Genomic DNA, 8,681 nt, shown 5'->3' with positions numbered 1-8,681 from the left:
CCACGAAATATAATGTTCCAAATTATGATGCACAAAAGATATCCAATTTTCGTAACATGGCATTTGAAGTGCAGAAGAAAATCATCCAATACCTAAACCTAATAACGATGTGGATCTATGATAGATTACCCTGCAAGCAGTCAATAAGGATGGCTTAAAGTCACGAGTTAGCGCGAGTTAGGCTACTGTTTTCCCACAACTTCTACAGGGAGAACAGGTCACTCTAAGGTTGCCTATTGAAGCCTCTTTCTTCCCTGGAACACCTAAGCTGTGGAATTCTTTTCCTTTTCTGTTTCCTTCTTCATATAATCTTTATTCCTGCAAGAGTCAGTTAGACAAACACTTACGGAAATCAGTTTCTACTTTCTTTGTCTATATTTATTTGACCTACGATGGCCTTTACTGGGCTTTAGTATCATTTTTAACGGCTAATTCATTCACGGACAAAAGTGAACATCAAGGTCGGGTCTTAATTAAGATATGGGAATGTGAACGGAAGAGATAATAGACTGGAAAGTGTTTACAAACTTTTGGAGGAAGTGAAAAACCTGCCAGGTCATAGTTATTGGGAAAGACAACAGGGTAGAGAGTTCCGAAAGCTTCGAGGTGAAGGGAAAGAAACAAGTTATCCAAACGGCCTACCCTTGACTTGCCAATGGCCAGACGGTAATCATGTGACACAGCAGCTTGCCGGGTATTGCGTGGTCTAGCAAGTGGTGGGGGGCACACAAGCAGCCAGGTCTTGGGAGCAAAAGCCAAGGTAATACCTCTCGAAGAGGGAAAATGAACTGACATTACGGCGTAGGGCAAGTGCCATGTATGCACTATTATAAAAAGAATGTAATAAATCCCTCTGAAGACAAATGTTAAATATTAACTGTGTTCTTTAACATCATCTTATTTCAATGACCCATTTTCCTAACTCATGAGCCATTTAATCATTATCAAAAAAACATTATTAAGCTTAAATTTCATTTTAGGAAATTCTAGAGGCCAACGATTTGAGCAAAATAAACCTAACCTAACCTAACCTAATCTTCACCAAATGAAATAAATATAATCTTCATCAAAGCTAATACTGTGTATTGGTATTATTTCCATACACAGCAAAGCACAACATAATTTTAATGTTTGCAAGTCTCGAGTGAGAAGTGATATCTTTATTGCGAAATTCTAATATTTTGGGAGAATATGAAGTATGTGGCATCATGCGTAAATAAGAGAAAATCATCTTAACATAAACTCTTTTTTTTATATAAATTAGTCAAAGAATTTTGGCTTTATAGTTTAGAAATGATAAAAAGGAATAGAGAAGCTGATGCACTTATTTGGATACAAATGTCTGGAATATAAGAAGATAAGATGATATCAATTCCTAGGTATGGGAGAACAACAGATGTAGAAATACTTTAGAATAGTGTTGGTGTGATACAGAAATAAGAACAATATCGTGATCATATATATATATATATATATATATATATATATATATATATATATATATATATATATATATATATATATATATATATATATATATATATATATATATATATATATATATATTGAATCGATGAAGTTATGGCTCAGCAAACCCTACGACCCACTTTACAAGACAAACACGAAATTCAGAATTATTTATCTTTGTCTATTATGGCTAGGCTAAGATCATTTATCGCTGTCCATGATGGTCAGGCTATCATTTATCGCTGTCCATGATAACTAAGCTAAGATCATTTATCGCTGTCCATTATAGCTAGTCTAAGATCATTTATCGTTGTCCATGATACCGTCTGGGCCCAGCCCGAGCTGTAGGGGATAGAAGACCTCCAAGATAACACTAGCCAAACTCTAAGAACATTCAAGATCATAAGAACATTATCCAGTTGTCTTTTACTTATCAGGAAATACGTTTGTATGCAACTCTTAGCTGATAAGAGATGTTTGATCTCTTATCACCCAGAACTCACCACGATTAGGTGGTTGCATGTCGAGTTCCATAATTTTTTCCCGTTTTAAATAAATATTTTAATTTCCTCTAAAATAAAGGTCTATCCCGCTTTAAGCTATGTAAAGATAATAATTTCCTCTAAAACAAAGTTCTTTCCCATTATATTACAAGTAAAATTTCCTCTAAAACAAAGTTGTTATTGTGAGGTAGATAGTTGAGGAAGGGCACCTCATTTCCTGCCCTTCCTCTGGTTCCGTTGGCCCCTTCCTCTGGTACGCCTCCGGCGGACTGACCTCATCACCTTCTTCAGCTCACCAATAATAAGTGGCAGAGCTGGTCTCTCTGAGGGGTCGCTGTGGGTCGCTGTTTGGTAAAGATCCTGGAGGCTTTCCCGCACACCCTGCTTCCTGACCAGGATGGACACGTGCCTCATTAGATGCCCGAAAGAGAAGACGTCACTGGCTGGGGAGACCGGCTTGCGCTCCCTGACCTCAGGGGCCAACCACAGGTCAGGAACATTGTACTCAACGCAGCTTCCCTTCTTAACGCTCAAGCCGAAGTCGATGATGTGAAACTCTGGCTTCTCACCCATCGTCACGGTCACATTCTCGACCTTGACGTCATTATGGACAATGTTTTTCTTATGGATTTCCATCAGCCGACGAGCGACCATGATGGCGGACTCGACCAGTTCCTCGTCCGACCGACATGTTCTCATGTACTTATCATAAGGCTGGCCAGTGTGGCTTAAGATGATCAGTGGGGGATTGCGGCACACTGCTCGAAGGAGAGGGGCTCCTCCAGCCCCAGCCAGTCTCCTGTGAATGTCGGCTTCATCCATAAGACTTTTCGAACTCACTCCGTCGAGAAGGGTTTTGATGACGCAACACGATCCACGGAACAACACCGTTTCAATCTTGGCGTTGCCTCCCCGACCCACCTCTCTCATGACCACCAGGTCATTTACATCCTTCTGGGTCAACTTTACAACTGGAACACTCATCTTGATTCCGGCCTGAGGCGCACTTACCAAATTTTCTTGCCGGAGAGTGTGAGAGGAGATGTTGTCGGTACGGAGTCCCATCCTCAAATGATTACACTTCTCTCGCCGCCGGCCTTATATACCCCTAGGTTATGTGACGTCACATAACCAGATCTATCCAGATTAAATCCCATACAAATCCGGATATGTAGACGGATTCATTTAGTTTTGTTGCGATCATTATTTGATGAAATCTAAAGGTGTCGAAGAAATAGTCAAGATGGCTAGTGGTGTTGATAGTGTAGTGAAGATGGCTAGAGATGTTGAAGGATCTAAATAGTTTCGAAATACCTATACTTTTTGAATCAATAAATCATCATAAATACTAATAAGACAAAAACCACTTTGACGAAAATTTAGCCATTTTCAAGCATCGAAATAAAAGGATATGAGGTAAATGGCTTTTGGGAAATCATTGTTGAATAGTACACAGTTACTTTCTGAGAACACACACACACACAAAACTAGAGAACATAGCATGAAATTAGGGCAATATTGTTCAAATATATTCAGAGAAGTAATTTTAAAGTTTATATAAGAGTGGTTGATGAATGGAATAAGAAGAATGAGGTCATGGTTAAGGCAGATACCATACATAAATCTTACAAGTTGTATAATAGTACGGAATGTTCTAGATATTTGGCCTCGCGAGTGTAGAACTCTCTCCTCACACAGTAAAAATAGGTCATTACACACTCACAGATTCAGAGGTTATCATGTTGAAGGAGAGGTGAAAACTGAGGATTCAAATCAAAGGACAATAAGAAGCGTCATGATGAGATGGGAGAGGGAATTGGTAAATTGACAAATATAGTTTAATTTAAACATGAACGGTAAATCACTTCGAGTGAAGAAAGTCAAGTGGAAAACATAGAAAATGAAAGACCAAAGAGAAAAATTTTTGATATCTGGGATAACATTTAATGTGAGGAAACACGATTTCACCAAATGAGCTTTTGTTAACGCTTCTGGTACAGTGTAAATATATACACACACACACACACACACACACACACACACACACACACACACACACACACATATATATATATATATATACATATATATATATATATATATATATATATATATATATATATATATATATATACATATATATATATATATATATATATATATATATATATATATATATATATATATATATATATATATATATATATATATACTTATGTGTCTGTGTGTGTGTATGTGTGCACGGATAAACTTTAAGGCTGGCCGGGGTGTACTGGTGATGCCTTTGACCTAAAATGTAAGTTCAAGCCCGTAGGCCGACCCTGCACTTAGCTTGAATCCTTTTGTGTTCACTATAATCTTTTTTACTACATCTCCTCTACTTAATCCCTTTATCTTCACTATGCAAGGCTTATTATAATCTTCACTACAACCTCATCTTCATATGACCTTATCTTGACTAAGCTGGTTTCAAGGATGGCTTTAGATTTTACCCGCTCACACAAACAGCGTACTTACACAGGGCCCCACGAGTGTAAAACCCCCTCCTAATACAGTGCAAATAGGTGATTACACACACCTACACACCACCACCACCACTAACAATACACAGAGAAATAGCCTTTTTGATTGGCTTTGGATCGGCCCTTGAACGGAGTTTGGAGGATTTGGGGGATAAGGTCAATAAGGTTAAGTTCACTACAACCTCATATTCACTAACGTGAATCTTCACTACTAGCTTATTTTCACTTAATCATATCTTCACTATACCCTCTTCTTCACTACACCGTTATTTCTACCATACCATCATCATTGTACTCCCTGATGTTCACTAGAAATAGTTCTTATCTTCACTACATAATCATTCTGAATAAACTTTACTCCTTGATAACCCTTATCTCTACTACATTCGTATCTTCACTACATTCGTATCTTCGCCACAACCTATCTTGACAATATCCTTATCATCACTATACTCTTCCTCACTACACTCTCATCTTAACATCACTCTTCTGTTTACCGAACTTAGTTCAAAGTCTGAATTGAACGTAGCTTTGGAAAGTTTGTGTTCCTCATTGTGTTACCTCCTTATTAGCATTGTAAAGGCAATTGTCACCACTCCCTAACTAAACCCTCATCGTCACTACACTGTCATCATTATCATTACTTCTTGATGTTCAATACAAAATCTCAACATATACATTCATCTTCACCACAGAATAATTTTCATTGCACCTTAATCTTCATTACTCCTTGTTTCAGCTACATCCGTATCTTCCATTCATTCTTATATCTTATATTAGTTACATGTTTACAATATCTTTATATCTTCTCTGTTCCGTCTTTTGGAAAATTGAAAGTGAGAGTAAAGGATTTCCGGCCTTCTGCTCCCTACCCTTTAAGTTGCCTTGTACGCCACGCAGGGAATACGAGGCAAGTATACTTTCTTCCCTGTCCTCAGGGATAACAGCATCTGGTGTTCCCAGACGGTCACCCATCCAAGTACTAACCAGACCCAACGTTGCTTAACTTCCCTGATCGGACGATATATATATATATATATATATATATATATATATATATATATATATATATATATATATATATATATATATATATATATATACATATATATATATATATATATATATATATATATATATATATATATATATACAAGACTGAAAACAATGAATTTCCCAAATAAAAAATGGAAGCGCCGGGGTTTGAACCCGGGTCCTCTCGCATGCCAAGCGAGTGCTCTACCACTGAGCTACGCCCCCAAGAACATATTTTGTGACATAGTATTATATGAAGCACTGAGATTACCACGGCAAAATAGTGTTTGACCGACCGTTGCCGACTAGCCGGCAAAATAACCACAGGGTAAATCTCCATGTTGCTGTCGTGTTTTCCTCTCAATTTTCCACGAAGAAAAGTTTTACTTTTTTATTGTCGTTGCAATAGACTGGAACTAAGCAATAGACTGGAACTAAGCAATAGACTGGAACTAAACAATAGACTGGAACTAAGCAATAGACTGGAACTAAGCTGACCTGGTATGAGGTCAGAGCCCTCATTATCATCCCTGCTAACTACCGGAAGCAGATTAAGTCGTTCCACAACCGATGTCTGGCCCATGTTAACTCTGATGTGCCCAGCAGTTGGAGGAGGATCGCCAGAAGCTTCTGGAAGATTTCAAGGACGTCTTGGTGGACCTGACCCTTTCAGATAAGGTCGAAAACCCCAATTTATTGTGAAGATCTTCACTATAACGTTGGACGAACGTACTGAATATTGCACACATGTGATGCGGACAAAATGAAAAAAGAAAAAGACAAAAAATATGTCTGGTGTGGGTCTCGAACCCACGACCTTGAGTGTGTGAGACTCACGCTCTACCACTGAGCTAACCAGACAATAGAAAAATACGTCTGTTTCTTCAATTTGAATTAATGAAAATCTTTGCGAGGCAGCGTTTAGAAAAGAGAGATGTCTTTGACGAAATTTACTTTCTTGGCTTATTCTTCTGTTCCTCATTATCGAAAGTAAACATACTGTAGGATATATATATATATATATATATATATATATATATATATATATATATATATATATATATATATATATATATATATATATATATATAAATACAAAGCTCCATCAGCCAGGATCGAACCTGGAGCTTTGTATGTTCTATGAAGGTGCGCGTTCATATACACTTTATTCGTATATATATATATATATATATATATATATATATATATATATATATATATATATATATATATATATATATATATATGTGTATATATATATATATATATATATATATATATATATATATATATATATATATATATATATATATATATATATATATACATATATATATATATATATGTGTTGGAAATGAGATGTTTGAGGACAATGTGTGGTGTGAGGTGGTTTGATCGAGTGAGTAACGTAAGGGTAAGAGAGATGTGTGGAAATAAAAAGAGCGTGGTTGAGAGAGCAGAAGAGGGTGTTTTGAAGTGGTTTGGGCACATGGAGAGAATGAGTGAGGAAAGATTGACCAAGAGGATATATGTGTCGGAGGTGGAGGGAACGAGGAGAAGAGGGAGACCAAATTGGAGGTGGAAAGATGGAGTGAAAAAGATTTTGTGTGATCGGGGCCTGAACATGCAGGAGGGTGAAAGGAGGGCAAGGAATAGAGTGAATTGGAGCGATGTGGTATACCGGGGTTGACGTGCTGTCAGTGGATTGAATCAAGGCATGTGAAGCGTCTGGGGTAAACCATGGAAAGCTGTGTAGGTATGTATATTTGCGTGTGTGGACGTATGTATATACATGTGTATGGGGGGGGGGGGTTGGGCCATTTCTTTCGTCTGTTTCCTTGCGCTACCTCGCAAACGCGGGAGACAGCGACAAAGTATAAAAAAAAAAAAAAAAAAAAAAAAAATATATATATATATATATATATATATATATATATATATATATATATATATATATATATATTGGAAAGGATCACAATTTTGCGCGTGATCAAGTATATTCCTATGAATCCACGGGGAAAATGAAACATGACAAGTTCCCAAGTGCACTTTCATGTAATAATCACATCATCAGGGGAGACACAAGAGAGAAATACAACAGTCAGTTGATATACAACGAAGAGACGTAGCTAGTACGCCATTTGGTAAACATGTGATTGTCCGAGACAGACAACAAGCGTATCATAAACTAATTATGTGGACAAGATGAATTCCTTACAAATTTTATCAACACTAAATTTATGCAATTTAATGATAGAAGATTCAATGATATTTCTCGTGGTACTGGAGTTAGAGATTATAATGCCATCTCAGTTATTAACTCATATCATGTCTGTTGTTGAAACACAAGAATGCGAGGTGACTTTGGGAGTGGATGATAATGTAAAGATCAATATAAATGTGGGAAATCTTGAACCGCCATCACCAGACACAACACATGTTTGGATCTGGCGGGGGGAGGGACTTGCCTGTGACGTCACGATGCCCCGCCTCCAGCCTGGCGCCGCTCTGTGTGTGTGTGTGTGTGTGTGTGTGTGTGTGTGTGTGTGTGTGTGTGTGAGCTCATCTTTTGTGACTGTTATGTGTGTTGCCCGTTTTCTTAACCATATGTGTATGTATCGTGTCTTTTAGTTACTTGTACACACACACACCCACACACACACACACACACACACACACACACAGAGGCAAGCCAGGAAACTTAAAGACAAGATGGAACTCAGTGGGATATTCATCCACTGTGATAAATGCAGGTAAGAGAAGGAGAGAAGCTGTGTATACAACCACAATGTAAGTAAGATGTAGCTTCATCATCAGTAAACATACCTGGTGTTGTAAACCTCTATCATATCGCCCATTACAAGTCTTGTTATCTTCATCATAAGGGAGGATTCTGAGGCTTGCTATCAATGTTGTCATCTTCGCTCAATAATCGTGGAGAAATGTTTGTACACTCTAATACAGTGATCAATATTGTAGGTTATAATGTAAGTGGTGTGTGACTAACTATAGCTGTAATATTACCTGTTCATTCTTGCTACTAACACATGACACCAAGTTGCCTGTTAGTCTTATTACGTACATGAATACACTGTTGTCTTGGCTTTACATCTCTACTAATGATGACACCTAAATCCTTCTCCTGCCTTGATAG

General features: G+C 37.5%; 1 non-coding gene across 1 annotated transcript; it reads right to left on the bottom strand.

Moving 5' to 3' along the window:
• Positions 1 to 6,316: 6,316 nt before the first annotated feature.
• On the bottom strand, positions 6,317 to 6,388 carry TRNAV-CAC (transfer RNA valine (anticodon CAC)). Its single transcript has one exon. It is a non-coding gene; the product is annotated as a tRNA-Val (tRNA).
• Between the last annotated feature and the right edge of the window lie 2,293 nt (positions 6,389 to 8,681).

This window comes from Panulirus ornatus, chromosome 42, assembly GCF_036320965.1.
Source record: "Panulirus ornatus isolate Po-2019 chromosome 42, ASM3632096v1, whole genome shotgun sequence".
NCBI classification, from domain to species: Eukaryota; Metazoa; Arthropoda; class Malacostraca; order Decapoda; family Palinuridae; genus Panulirus; species Panulirus ornatus.
Note: the sequence above shows the minus strand (reverse complement) of the source record. Positions and strands in the feature narration are given on the sequence as shown.